At 36.3% G+C, this 14,569-nt stretch overlaps 5 non-coding genes across 5 annotated transcripts; 2 read left to right on the top strand and 3 right to left on the bottom strand.

Moving 5' to 3' along the window:
• Positions 1 to 233: 233 nt before the first annotated feature.
• TRNAS-GCU (transfer RNA serine (anticodon GCU)) lies at positions 234 to 321 on the bottom strand. Its single transcript has one exon. It is a non-coding gene; the product is annotated as a tRNA-Ser (tRNA).
• Positions 322 to 3,932: 3,611 nt separating this feature from the next.
• On the bottom strand, positions 3,933 to 4,020 carry TRNAS-UGA (transfer RNA serine (anticodon UGA)). The gene has a single exon. It is a non-coding gene; the product is annotated as a tRNA-Ser (tRNA).
• A 3,376-nt stretch (positions 4,021 to 7,396) lies between these two features.
• Positions 7,397 to 7,468, top strand: TRNAT-GGU (transfer RNA threonine (anticodon GGU)). The gene has a single exon. It is a non-coding gene; the product is annotated as a tRNA-Thr (tRNA).
• Positions 7,469 to 7,972: 504 nt separating this feature from the next.
• On the top strand, positions 7,973 to 8,054 carry TRNAY-GUA (transfer RNA tyrosine (anticodon GUA)). The gene has a single exon. It is a non-coding gene; the product is annotated as a tRNA-Tyr (tRNA).
• Positions 8,055 to 11,080: 3,026 nt separating this feature from the next.
• Positions 11,081 to 11,151, bottom strand: TRNAC-GCA (transfer RNA cysteine (anticodon GCA)). Its single transcript has one exon. It is a non-coding gene; the product is annotated as a tRNA-Cys (tRNA).
• Between the last annotated feature and the right edge of the window lie 3,418 nt (positions 11,152 to 14,569).

The following is a 14,569-nucleotide window of genomic DNA, read 5'->3' as shown; positions in this document are numbered from 1 at the left end:
GGAGATTATGTAATGCTTACTCTCAAACTTTTTGTTTATACAGTAGTGATATTCTTTGTTTCACTCTTTATCTTTGGATTCTTATCTAATGACCCAGGACGGAATCCTGGACGCGAGGAGTAAAAATTCAGTTTTTTTTTTTTCTTATTGGATTTGTTTCGTACATTTATCTATGAGAAAATCCGGGGGTCAGAATTCTTTCCAATTCGAAAGTCCCAAATGATCCAAGGGAGCGGAAAGAGAGGGATTCGAACCCTCGGTACAAAAAAATTGTACAACGGATTAGCAATCCGCCGCTTTAGTCCACTCAGCCATCTCTCCACGTTCCAAAGCGAAAGGTTTCCGTGATATGATATAGGCAAGAAATAAGAAATAACGGTTGCAAAAAACCCCCTTTTTTTCTTTCAAAAGTCTATAAAAATTATATTGCCAATTCCATTTTAATTATATTCTTTTTTCTTAATGTTAATAAAAAAAGAAGAAAATTCTTGTTTTTTCTTTCTAAAAATCGATATTGGCCGAGAGACAATCAAATAGATTTTCTCTTTAGCGGGCATTTCCATATAGGACTTGTTATAATTATAATAAAACAAGCAGGTTATATAAAAAAAAACGCTTTTTTTGTCGATTATTTATCAAGAAAGCAAAAAGGGTTCTTATCAAATCCACCATAAAATTGGAAAGAAGCATAAAGTAAGTAGACCTGACTCCTTTAATGATGCCTCTATCCGCTATTCTGATATATAAATTCGATGTAGATGAAATTGTATAAGCGAATTTTTTTTATTTCCTTAGACTTAGACCGCGCAAGACAAGAATTTTTCGCTATTTACGATTTCATATTCTTGTTACTAGATGTTCTATAGGAATAAGAAGAAATCGCAACTCCTTTGCGCTACACATAAAATTGGATTTCGAAGGTCCATTTTTTTTTTCAGAATCCTCTATTTTAGTTCTTCCACCCATGCAATAGAGAGGGAATGGGAAAAGAAGGGTTACTTTTATTTTCATTTTTCCCTTAAAAGATAGACTTTGAAATAGGAGTCTTGGAATAATGCTGAATTCAAAGGTTTATTTCTTTCTATAGTATAAGAAAAACAATTTATTTCTATTTCTATAGTATAAGAAAAACAAATAGTATAAGAAAAACAAATCGAATCAAATTCATGGATTTACCACGACCTCGGTTGTGACTGTGACTCCATAGATAAAAATGGGAAATTTCTCTCTTCGAGACCATTGAAAAAGGGCATTGAACGACAAAGAAATCGTCCACAGATAATAAAACTATCATATGCCTTGGAAAGTGATATGAGGTGCTCGGAAATGGTTGAAGTAATTGAATAGGAGGATCACTATGACTATAGCCCTTGGTAGAATTCCTAAAGAAGAAAATGATCTATTTGATACTATGGATGACTGGTTACGAAGGGACCGTTTCGTTTTTGTAGGATGGTCTGGCCTATTGCTCTTTCCTTGTGCTTATTTCGCTTTAGGGGGTTGGTTTACAGGGACAACTTTTGTAACTTCTTGGTATACCCATGGATTGGCTAGTTCCTATTTGGAAGGTTGTAATTTCTTAACCGCAGCAGTTTCTACCCCTGCCAATAGTTTAGCACACTCTTTGTTGCTACTATGGGGGCCCGAAGCACAAGGAGATTTTACTCGTTGGTGTCAATTAGGCGGTCTATGGACTTTTGTAGCTCTCCACGGGGCTTTTGCACTAATAGGTTTCATGTTACGCCAATTTGAACTTGCTCGGTCTGTTCAATTGCGGCCTTATAATGCAATCTCATTCTCTGGTCCAATTGCTGTTTTTGTTTCTGTATTCCTTATTTATCCACTGGGGCAATCTGGTTGGTTCTTTGCGCCGAGTTTTGGCGTAGCAGCGATATTTCGATTCATCCTTTTCTTCCAAGGATTTCATAATTGGACGTTGAACCCATTTCATATGATGGGAGTTGCCGGAGTATTAGGTGCGGCTCTGCTATGCGCTATTCATGGAGCGACCGTAGAAAACACTCTATTTGAGGACGGTGATGGTGCAAATACCTTCCGTGCTTTTAACCCAACTCAAGCTGAAGAAACTTATTCCATGGTCACTGCTAACCGCTTTTGGTCCCAAATCTTTGGTGTTGCTTTTTCCAATAAACGTTGGTTACATTTCTTTATGCTATTTGTACCCGTCACCGGTTTATGGATGAGTGCTATTGGCGTAGTTGGCTTGGCTCTGAACTTACGTGCCTATGACTTTGTTTCCCAGGAAATCCGTGCAGCGGAAGATCCTGAATTTGAGACTTTCTACACCAAAAATATTCTTTTAAACGAGGGTATTCGTGCGTGGATGGCAGCTCAGGATCAGCCTCATGAAAATCTTATATTCCCTGAGGAGGTTCTACCACGTGGAAACGCTCTTTAATGGAACTTTCGTTTTAGCTGGTCGTGACCAAGAAACCACCGGCTTTGCTTGGTGGGCTGGGAATGCCAGACTTATCAATTTGTCCGGTAAACTGCTTGGAGCTCATGTAGCCCATGCCGGATTAATCGTATTCTGGGCCGGAGCAATGAACCTATTTGAAGTGGCCCATTTCGTACCAGAAAAGCCCATGTATGAACAAGGGTTGATTTTACTTCCACACTTAGCTACTCTAGGTTGGGGAGTAGGGCCAGGGGGGGAAGTTCTAGATACTTTTCCGTACTTTGTATCTGGCGTACTTCACCTAATTTCCTCCGCAGTCTTAGGCTTCGGTGGCATTTATCACGCGCTTCTGGGACCCGAGACTCTTGAGGAATCTTTTCCATTCTTTGGTTATGTCTGGAAAGATAGAAATAAAATGACTACAATTTTGGGTATTCACTTAATTTTGTTAGGTCTAGGTGCTTTTCTTCTAGTACTCAAGGCTCTTTATTTTGGCGGTGTATATGATACCTGGGCCCCTGGGGGGGGAGATGTAAGAAAAATTACCAATTTGACCCTTAGCCCCAGTGTTATATTTGGTTATTTACTAAAATCTCCTTTTGGTGGAGAAGGGTGGATTGTTAGTGTAGATGATTTAGAAGATATAATTGGTGGGCATGTATGGTTGGGTTTTATTTGTGTATTTGGCGGAATTTGGCATATTTTAACCAAACCCTTCGCATGGGCTCGCCGTGCATTTGTATGGTCTGGAGAAGCTTACTTGTCTTATAGTTTAGCTGCTTTATCTGTCTTTGGTTTTATCGCTTGTTGTTTTGTATGGTTCAATAATACAGCTTATCCGAGTGAGTTTTATGGACCCACCGGGCCAGAAGCTTCTCAAGCTCAAGCATTTACTTTTCTAGTTAGAGACCAGCGTCTTGGAGCTAATGTGGGATCCGCTCAAGGACCCACAGGTTTAGGTAAATATCTAATGCGTTCCCCAACTGGGGAGGTTATCTTTGGAGGGGAAACTATGCGTTTTTGGGACCTTCGTGCTCCATGGTTAGAACCTCTAAGGGGCCCCAACGGTTTGGACTTGAGTAGGTTGAAAAAAGACATACAACCTTGGCAAGAACGACGCTCAGCAGAATATATGACCCACGCTCCTTTAGGCTCTTTAAATTCCGTGGGTGGCGTAGCTACCGAGATCAATGCAGTTAATTATGTCTCTCCTAGAAGTTGGTTATCAACTTCTCATTTTGTTCTAGGATTCTTCTTTTTTGTGGGCCATTTATGGCATGCAGGAAGAGCCCGAGCTGCTGCAGCAGGTTTTGAAAAGGGAATCGATCGTGATTTGGAACCTGTTCTTTACATGAACCCTCTTAACTAAGATTTTCTTATTTATACCTGTTCTACTTTTTTTCTGTTCTGGCTCGGTTATTCCATCTAGCCGAGCCATTCATTCCTTTTTATGAAAGAAAGATAAGGGACAGAAAAAAAAAAATGAAAGAAACAAACGTATTCAATAAGCAAAAGGAGAGAGAGGGATTCGAACCCTCGATAGTTCCTAGAACTATACCGGTTTTCAAGACCGGAGCTATCAACCACTCAGCCATCTCTCCACAGCCTAATCCTTATTTTACTCCTACAAATAGAACATAGCCATATAAAAAATAAAAAGATTTATTAGCCTCTAGAAAGATATCAGATACAAGTTCCTTTTCGATATATCTCTGTATACTGTATACACGGATACAGGATCCGCTATACCCGCTTGTGAAATAAAGAGTAAATAATCTCTTCTCACCCCCATATCCAAATAAAAAAGCGGTTTAAGTAATAAATTTGAATTAAAGAGAAGAATCAATGGATTCATGATTAAACCCCTCCTACTTCTTGTATTTTTTTACAATTTTGGTTTAAGTGAGGGATCAAATATGTAGTCAACTTTATTTGATGGTAGCTTGGAGGATTAGAAATATGACTATTGCTTTCCAATTAGCTGTTTTTGCATTAATTGCGACTTCCTCAGTCTTAGTAATTAGTGTACCCCTTGTATTTGCTTCTCCTGATGGTTGGTCAAATAATAAAAATGTTGTATTTTCCGGTACATCGTTATGGATTGGACTAGTCTTTCTCGTAGCTATTCTGAATTCTCTCATTTCTTAAATTAAATTTGGTTAATATTTATTAACCCCATAAAAAAGAAATAATAAAGGCCATTTCTTCTAAAAAATTAGAATAGTGAGACGTATTAAAACGCAATTTGCGTTCCGAATTGCTAGCTCTTCTCTTTCAGTATTATGAAATTCCATTCCCATTAGAATATTCATTCACAGATAATAAAAAAAGGAAAACTCTAATATAATAGAAAATGAAATGAAACGGTCGACCCAGACATAGAAGGTCGACCCAGGCGGATATACGCTATAAAATATATACCGTAGCGAGCGTAGTTCAATGGTAAAATATCTCCTTGCCAAGGAGAAGATACGGGTTCGATTCCCGCCGCTCGCCCGCTTAATTTATCAAAGTACTATGATAAAAAGTTTAGTCTAGTTAACTGTTTAACTACTTATATTAAATTAAGTATTAATTAGGTGTTAGTCTAGTGCCGTATCCCTTACTATCTTACCCTTCCTTTGCATCCCACTCAAAAAAAGAGGGCGCTCCGGAGGCAGAAATAGAACTCGCCAACAGAGCTCCAAAAATTGGGTATTAACTGAGACAAACAACGGGCAAACTTTTTTTAAAGGGAAGAGAGAGGTAGACTGTCCCTTTCGTTTCATTTTTATTTTCTGCAGGGTAGGGAGAAGCCTTGCGCCTTCTTTTTTTGAAGGCAAGTGACTTCGCAAACTGCTCAATTTTGCCCTCTAGGGCCGGGAACTAATGAATAAAAAAGGGTTGGATACGCCCCTCTACCATATCTAGAGAAATAGAATAGTCCTTTTATACAGACTGCTAAGTGCGGAGACGGGAATCGAACCCGTGACCTCAAGGTTATGAGCCTCGTGAGCTACCAAACTGCTCTACTCCGCTCTGGAGTACCAGAAACTGGTGGACAAAAAAGGCTTGAATACAAGCCTCTAACATGTCTAGACAAAGAGAATACTCCTTTTATACAGAATGGAGCGGGTAGCGGGAATCGAACCCGCATCGTTAGCTTGGAAGGCTAGGGGTTATAGTCGACGTTGGTTGATTATTTTTAACGTCTCTAATTCAAAACCGAACATGAAATTTTGATTTCATTCGGCTCCTTTATGGATATTCTCACCACTTAACATCTATGTCAGCTTTTCTATTTGAATGGAACCAAAGCTCTCCGCTTTCTAGATGATCCTTATAGAGTAGGAGATAGAAATTCTATCTAAATCCATCTAATCTACTTACTTCGTTCCCTAATTTCATTCAAGAGATCCTGAGGAAAAGAATTGGGTTTCCACCGAGCTTAAACAATATGCGGATGGTTCTAGTAAACCAAAACTATCGTTTTTTAGCTATTTGGCTTCCTTATTCCTTATTTTAAGAAGATTTAGTTACGATTGGAAATCAACTTTTTTGTATCTTCATCCATAGATCCTTTACTCATATTTTCAAAATTGGAATACTTAATCCAATGCAAAATTATGCTTCGCGACTCTGTACTCATAATCCTATTTTTATTTTGGATGCAATTTAAATTAGTCTTTGGATACAAATCGCCAGAATGTATATTCTTCCTCAATATGCTATTGAGAGGAAAAGGATTTAATCCTTTATAAGAACTAAAGTTTTCATCGGAATATAAAAATAAAAAACTTAAGGATGCCTTAAGTATATCATTTCAAATTCAGTTATTATATAGAACGAATCACACTTTTACCACTAAACTATACCCGCTACATTGTAGATTATGGTATAAATGGTACCCTTTGTCAAGGATAGCCATTTGACAAGAAGGCTAATTCCCCCTTATTGAATCAGATGGAGAAGGTTCATGACACTGAGCCGTTGGTACTTCTACTTCGATCGCTCGCCTTTACTTTAGGATTTAGATAGCCCCTCTGGTCTGTAAAAAAAATCTTTTCTTACCATGCTAATAGCGCCTGAACCAAATGTATTTATTTTGATTAGGATCCTATTCTACGGTTACGACTACAATAATAATTATTTACTTTGCAAGGACGTAAGTGTGTCAGACTGCTAAATTGTTTTATTATTCCTACAATATAAACTAGGGGATATAGGGGGTAACACTGTCCCTATAAATTCCTTTTTCCTTTTCTTTTTTGTCCAGAATTGAACAAAAAAGAAATTATGGAAGATGTTTTCTTCCCCCATTAAGTCCGAGCCATAGAGTAAGAGTGAGATGAGTTTTCCAAATTCATCATAGACTTTCCCTATGGCTTGATAGAAGTAAGCAGCAAAGAGTCGTAACTTAAAGAAAAAAACGGACAGGGCCGACAGATTTACCTGATGTAAAGAAGATCCTAAAAGTCTCTGATTAGTCGACTCTCTCCATTTAACACTTTCCTCTCTCTCCTTTTTTCCACTGACTCAATTCTAGTTTATTAGATTCTTGTTTAAAAGAATGAAAAAAGTTCAATAGAACTAAGAACACATAAAAAATAGCATAGAGGATCAAGGCCATTACCAAAAGTTCCTCCCAAGGATCCTATATCCTATTGGGTATCTGTTCCCCGCCTTTTCCCGCTAGGATCGGAAATCTTATATTTTCCATATCCATATACCGTTGAATCCTTGGGGTTCCAGAATCCGCCTATTTTACTAGTCTTCGGAAACGGAAAACCCTGAACCAAGAAGAGTTGGATATGTTATGTAGGGTATGTTTTTTTTTTATTAATTTTATTTTGAGCTCTCAAGATATCGATATATACATATACAATCTCTACATAATGTCTCTCTCTCTATCTCTATATATTATATATATAATATGTACATTATGCAGTAGACCCATAATGGGAAATCCAAGTGGCTAATTTTTGAATTAAATAAAAAGCCCTTTTAACTCAGTGGTAGAGTAATGCCATGGTAAGGCATAAGTCATCGGTTCAAATCCGATAAAGGGCTTTTTAAATTAGTGGTAGAGTAATCTCGTGCTAAGACGTAAGTCGTTGGTTCGAATCTGATAGAGTACTTTTCTACTAAATTGATTCACTTTTGTTCTTTGTTTTTGAAACTTTCTCTATATTTTTAGAGAATTTTATGACTTAGTGCGGGATGATGCATTTTTGGTCTGAACACTAAATGAAGCACGGAGAATTAATCTATAACGATCAACTAAAAAAATCCTAGATGAAAACATAACAGAAAAGTTGGAAAAACTCTTTGCTTTGGATCTATTTATACTTTTCGAGTATATTGACAATTCCAAAAAACTGCTCATACTATGATTATAGTATAATCACGAGCGGTTGTATATGGCCCTATCGTCTAGTGATGCCCCTATCGTCTAGTGGTTCAGGACATCTCTCTTTCAAGGAGGCAGCGGGGATTCGACTTCCCTGGGGGTAGGGAGTATTATGAAAGGAGGTTAATCATAGATTAGCAAAAACCCTAGAATAAATTCTTCCTGGGTCGATGCCCGAGTGGTTAATGGGGACGGACTGTAAATTCGTTGACAATGTCTACGCTGGTTCAAATCCAGCTCGGCCCAAACCAAAAATCTAGGCTTCGTGAGTATGAACTAAATCCTTTTGTTTTTCTTCCATAAAATAAAATGTCTGATCTATAGAAATAAAAGATAAAGAAAAAAGGGAAATTTTTTTTTTCTAATCATATCTCTCTCATTCCTTCTTACAAACAAAAGAGTTTTTCTTATTGAAGGCTGGATTATTATCCATTTTTAGTGATAAAAATCACGACATACTAGTTATGTCACTCTCACTATACCCACGTATAATATAATATGTGGGTATGTAGTATATGATTCGTCTATTTCTTAGAGTACGAAAGACGAATCGAATCTTCTTATGGTTCTATTTAAGAATGGGTATGCCATACACCCCGCGGGGATTGTAGTTCAATTGGTCAGAGCACCGCCCTGTCAAGGCGGAAGCTGCGGTTCGAGCCCCGTCAGTCCCGAACTAGGGTTCAATGAATGGAGAAATTGATATTTCCTTTTTCCATGAAAAAAAGGGGCAGGGAGCAAGATCAAATACCCACAGGGCACCCTTACTTCACTTTTTTATTTTGCATCCCTCATTAAAGAGGGAGGGAAGGCATATAGGAATTTTTTTTCACTACTCCCGATCGATAAAGATAAAGAAAGACACACATACGATATGTGGATTAGTAGAATTTAGGATATTATATTACTCTATCTTTCTTTATGATGATACCATCCTCATCTTAATTTCCTATTCCACTCTTATGGAATAGAGTACCGGTATTTTACCGGAATCCATACATAAATCGTATTCCCTTTTTATTTCAGACCTCTTTTCCCCATCTCACTTCTACTGCTTATTTGGATGTCTATGTGACCCATAGAAAGTTGGTCATATAATACATACATAATTGTATGTATAACTATAAGAAAAAGGAAGGGAAATTGTATAAGATTAAGAAAGTAGAAGATTAAGAAGCTCGTGGGTTAGAGATATAGAAAAGAAAAAGTAGAAAAGGATTAAAAAAGAGGGATTCCTAATCCAATCAAAAAAACCCATTTTGGTCTTAGTGTGGATAGAGGATCTTCCTATGTTATACTATATAACTCTCATCCGTGAAATATAACTCTCATCCATGAATTGATTTGATAGATCCGATATTCATAATATTGAATTGATTCAGTATTATCAGAATGCAAGCCCTACCCTTGAATTTACAAGATACCCCTTTTTCCTCTCCATGGGATTACATCCCGAGTTATTGTGAAAATAAAAAATAAAGAGGTTATGGAAGTCAATATTCTCGCATTTATTGCTACTGCACTGTTCATTCTAGTTCCTACTTCTTTTTTACTTATTATTTATGTAAAAACAGTCAGCCAAAATAATTAATTGGAATTCCAATTAATCATTGAAGAATTAAAAAGGGATTAAATAAAAAAAATCCAAGTCTTAAATGAAAGGATCTGGTTGGAATCTTAAAGTGTGGTAGAAAGAACTACATATAGTTTTTTCTACGACACTTTAGATTCTTTCTATTATATTATCTTTGAATCTACATAGAATAGATTAGTAGATTGAAATAGTTAAGTAGTCTAATTCAATTTCTTTTTTCATTGCATCCACTTAATTTCAATCAGGTCAAAATAAAAAATCTAAGACAATTCTTGACCAAAGAATCCATGGAAGGAAAGAAAATAATATTAAGAATAGACTATAGTAAAAAGTAAAAGGAAATGGAAAATGTGTGATATGCCGTGAATAGTTCCGTGGAAGAAAGTCGAATTTTCTTATGTATAGAACTTTTTTTAACCATTCGTCATTTCTAGTAGAAATTATGAATTGGTATAATGGCTCTTTCTTACATTACAACTTACAATACAAGAGTTTCTTACAGGAGTGAAACAAAACTAAAGAAAAAGATTAAAGAATAACGTTTGACAAAATGATTAATGCAAATGATCCATTAATGAAAAGAATTGATACAACAATTTGATTACTTAATCAATTAGTAGTATCCCTAGAGTCCACTCCTTCCCCATACTACTAGTGAAAGAGAAAATGTAAAGACTACCATTAAAGCAGCCCAAGCGAGACTTACTATATCCATCTAAATTATGTCTCCTATTTCTATGAAGGGATTATTCTATTCTACTATTGATCAATAATCATAGTGGAATCAAGGGTACAGAGTCAAAAAGGGATTCCGCCCTAAGGCCATGGATCAATCAGTTCAAGGAATTTACTCCTAACAAATTCTTATAAGGAATTCTGGTAGAATTAGAGAGCATTAAAAATACGATACTATAGCCCTTTTTTCCTTAAAAAAGAAAGAGTACGGGAATGATGTCCTGAATAGAAGAGCGGGAATAGGAAGATTTTTATTCCTTTTGTTACTCTTTTTTTTTTTTAAGCAAAGGACGCCCGAATATACCATAAAATTAACGATAGATAAATATTTATTGGATACCTACCTTACCTAATGTTATTTTTGACCTAAACCCTGCAGCCTTGCTTTGTATCATTCTATGAAAGAATGAAGAGGAAGAGATTTTATCCATAACACAACTCCTAATTGATTTTTGATCGACCTATTTAATCTGATTCTCGTTAGAATTAAAATTAAGTAGTCCTTACTTTAGTGTATGTAGGTAACATAAGATGTACGATAAAAAAATGTATAATAATTAGTAAGTCTTGATATTCTTTCGTGGAGTCCCTTCTTGAATCTTAGATTGAAAAAAAAAAGAATGCCCCTTAGGGACCTTTCTTGGATACCAAGATTTCTGACATCTTATCCTCGTATTTAAAATTATCAAATCGAATCTCAATTAAGAACCAATTCAAATTCATATAATAAAGAATAAGGAAACACTACCTCACCCCTATTGATAACCATTTTGGCCACTACCGTCAAAACAAACCCTAACCCTAGTTTGAGGATAGAACTATGGTATGGTTTCTCTAAACCCAGTATCGGCAGGCCCAGTTACTCTCTTGCCCGAACTTATGCGAAGTAAAATTGATCGAATTCGATCAGCACTATAAAAAAAACCTAAGTATTTTATTGATCAGGCGGCACCCAGATTTGAACTGGGGATAAAGGATTTGCAGTCCCCTGCCTTACCGCTTGGCCATGCCGCCAAAAAATCCGATCAAAAATCTAGAAAACAGCAAGTATTCATCCACGTTTTCTTACGAAAAGCCCCTTTTATTTTGAATATAATTCTACTTACTTTTTTCCAATCTTTTTCAAAAAATCTATTCCTGCTTTTTTTGATCCAGTTTCTATTATTCTCCTCGATAGATTCTATCTTAAAACATACATTGTTAACACAATAAAACTTCCCATTTCTTTCTATTGAGATGAAAAAGAAGAAAAAGTGGATTTCTATTCACAGGCTGCAAAATTCAGATAAATTGGAACCGTTAACTAGAATTCTCTTTTTTTTATTGCAGTAGTGAACTACTCTTAAATCGGTATTATCTCCCCCCCCTTCAATGGCATAATAAAATAGTATGACTTTATGCTTAATCGTGTATAGGTAAACTTTAGGTCCGAACAGCATTATTATCCAAAGATCCCCTTTATGTACATATCTCTATGGAGAATCATGCTTTAATTTTTAAAAGTATTAAATTAAATATCTTGATAAAAAAAGGAAATTTGCTCTGATATAGAGTATAACCTTACTATCTTGGCCTACCCAAGTGAAATTACGATAAAAGAAAAGCATGGATATGGGGAGAGGTGGATAACTAGATTGGCATGTACTTAAAAAGGGACTTACTTGATTTTAGAATTCCACAATGAAATACTGAATTTTCTAGTAATTATACTACTCCGATCCGAAATAAAAAGAACCCTCAAATTATTTGAGAAATTAAAGTAAGCACGCTATTCTAAATCGAAGTAAAGTCAAACTTTCTAGTATATTATATTACGGCTTTATTACATTCATAGAAAGGAGATAAAATGAGAAATCTTTGCCATCCAATCTGATTAGAATATCATAACATAAAGTATAAGTGGCAGAATTTTTTTTTTAGGAATGTTTTATCAATTCATTTTCATTTCATTTGTACCCCTGGCAAACTCGAACTTTCGTCCAAATGGTCTCTATTCATATGTATGAAATACATATATGAAATACGTATGTGGAGTTCCCTAGAATTTCATGTGATTCAGTAAACAGAATATAGATTCCATGATTGCTAGATCGATCCAGAGGGATTGATGAAGAGTGAGCTGATAATGGAATTTTTCTTTGATAAACAGGAAACTTAAGATTAAGATGCTCCGAATGGAAACGAGGGAATGTCCACAATACCCGGATTTAGTCAGATCCAATTCGAGGGATTTTGTAGGTTCATTAATCAAGCCTTAGCAGAAGAACTTGACAAGTTTCAACAATTAAAGATCCAGATCACGAAATTGCATTTCAATTATTTGCGAAAGGATATCAATTGCTAGAACCCTCGATAAAGAAAGAGATGCTGTGTATGAATCACTCACCTATTCTTCCGAATTATATGTATCTGCGAGATTAATTTTTGGTTTCGATGTGCAAAAGCAAACCATTTCTATCGGAAACATTCCTATAATGAATTCCTTAGGAACCTTTATTATAAATGGAATATACCGAATTGTGATCAATCAAATATTGCTAAGTCCTGGTATTTACTACCGCTCGGAATTAGATCATAAGGGAATTTCTATCTACACTGGCACTATAATATCAGATTGGGGGGGAGATCGGAATTAGCAATTGATAAAAAGAAAGGATATGGGCTCGCGTGAGTAGAAAACAAAAGATATCTATTCTAGTTCTATCATCAGCTATGGTTCGAATCTAAGAGAAATTCTAGATAATGTTTCCTACCCTGAAATTTTCTTGTCTTTCCCGAATGCTAAGGAGAAGAAGAGGATTGAGTCAAAAGAAAAAGCTATTTGGAGTTTTATCAACAATTTGCTTGTGTAGGTGGGGACCTGGTATTTTCGGAGTCCTTATGCGAGGAATTACAAAAGAAATTTTTTCAACAAAAATGTGAATTAGGAAGGATTGGTCGACGAAATATGAATCGGAGACTTAATCTTGATATACCTCAGAACAATACATTCTTGTTACCACGAGATGTATTGGCCGCTACGGATCATTTGATTGGAATGAAATTTGGAACGGGTATACTTGACGATGACGATATGAATCACTTGAAAAATAAACGTATTCGTTCGGTTGCAGATCTGTTACAAGATCAATTCGGATTGGCTCTTGGTCGTTTACAACATGCAGTTCAAAAAACTATTCGTAGAGTATTCATACGTCAATCGAAACCGACTCCCCAAACTTTGGTAACTCCAACTTCAACTTCAATTTTATTAATAACTACTTATGAGACCTTTTTTGGCACATACCCGTTATCTCAAGTTTTTGATCAAACGAATCCATTGACACAAACTGTTCATGGGCGAAAAGTGAGTTGTTTAGGTCCTGGAGGGTTGACGGGGAGAACCGCAAGTTTTCGGAGCCGAGATATTCATCCGAGTCACTATGGGCGTATTTGTCCAATTGACACGTCTGAAGGAATCAATGTTGGACTTACTGGATCCTTAGCAATTCATGCGAGAATTGATCACTTGTGGGGATCCATAGAGAGTCCGTTTTATGAAATATCTGCTGAGAAAGCAAAAGAAAAAAAAGAGAGACAGGTGGTTTATCTATCACCAAATAGAGATGAATATTATATGATAGCAGCAGGAAATTCTTTGTCCTTGAATCAAGGTATTCAGGAAGAACAGGTTGTTCCGGCTAGATACCGTCAAGAATTCTTGACTATTGCATGGGAACAGATTCATGTTAGAAGTATTTTTCCTTTCCAATATTTTTCTATTGGGGGTTCTCTCATTCCTTTTATTGAGCACAATGATGCGAATCGGGCTTTAATGAGTTCTAATATGCAGCGCCAAGCAGTTCCGCTTTCTCGGTCCGAGAAATGCATTGTTGGAACTGGATTGGAACGCCAAACAGCTCTAGATTCGAGGGTTTCCATTATAGCCGAACGCGAGGGAAAGATCATTTCTACTGATAGTCATAAGATACTTTTATCAAGTAGTGGGAAGACTATAAGTATTCCTTTAGTTAACCACCGTCGCTCTAACAAAAATACTTGTATGCACCAAAAACCCCGGGTTCCACGGGTAAATCCATTAAAAAAGGACAAATTTTAGCAGAAGGAGCTGCTACAGTTGGGGGCGAACTTGCTTTAGGAAAAAACGTATTAGTAGCTTATATGCCATGGGAAGGTTACAATTTTGAAGACGCAGTACTAATTAGCGAACGTTTGGTATATGAAGATATTTATACCTCTTTTCACATCCGGAAATATGAAATTCAGACGGATACGACAAGCCAGGGCTCCGCTGAAAAAATCACTAAAGAAATACCACATCTAGAAGAACATTTACTCCGCAATTTGGACAGAAATGGAGTTGTTAGGTTGGGATCCTGGGTAGAAACTGGTGATATTTTAGTAGGTAAATTAACGCCTCAGATAGCGAGCG

The sequence above is a fragment of the Aegilops tauschii genome, unplaced genomic scaffold (assembly GCF_002575655.3).
Source record: "Aegilops tauschii subsp. strangulata cultivar AL8/78 unplaced genomic scaffold, Aet v6.0 ptg000847l_obj, whole genome shotgun sequence".
In the NCBI taxonomy this organism is placed as follows: domain Eukaryota; kingdom Viridiplantae; phylum Streptophyta; class Magnoliopsida; order Poales; family Poaceae; genus Aegilops; species Aegilops tauschii.
This window is presented reverse-complemented; position numbering and strand designations above follow the sequence as displayed.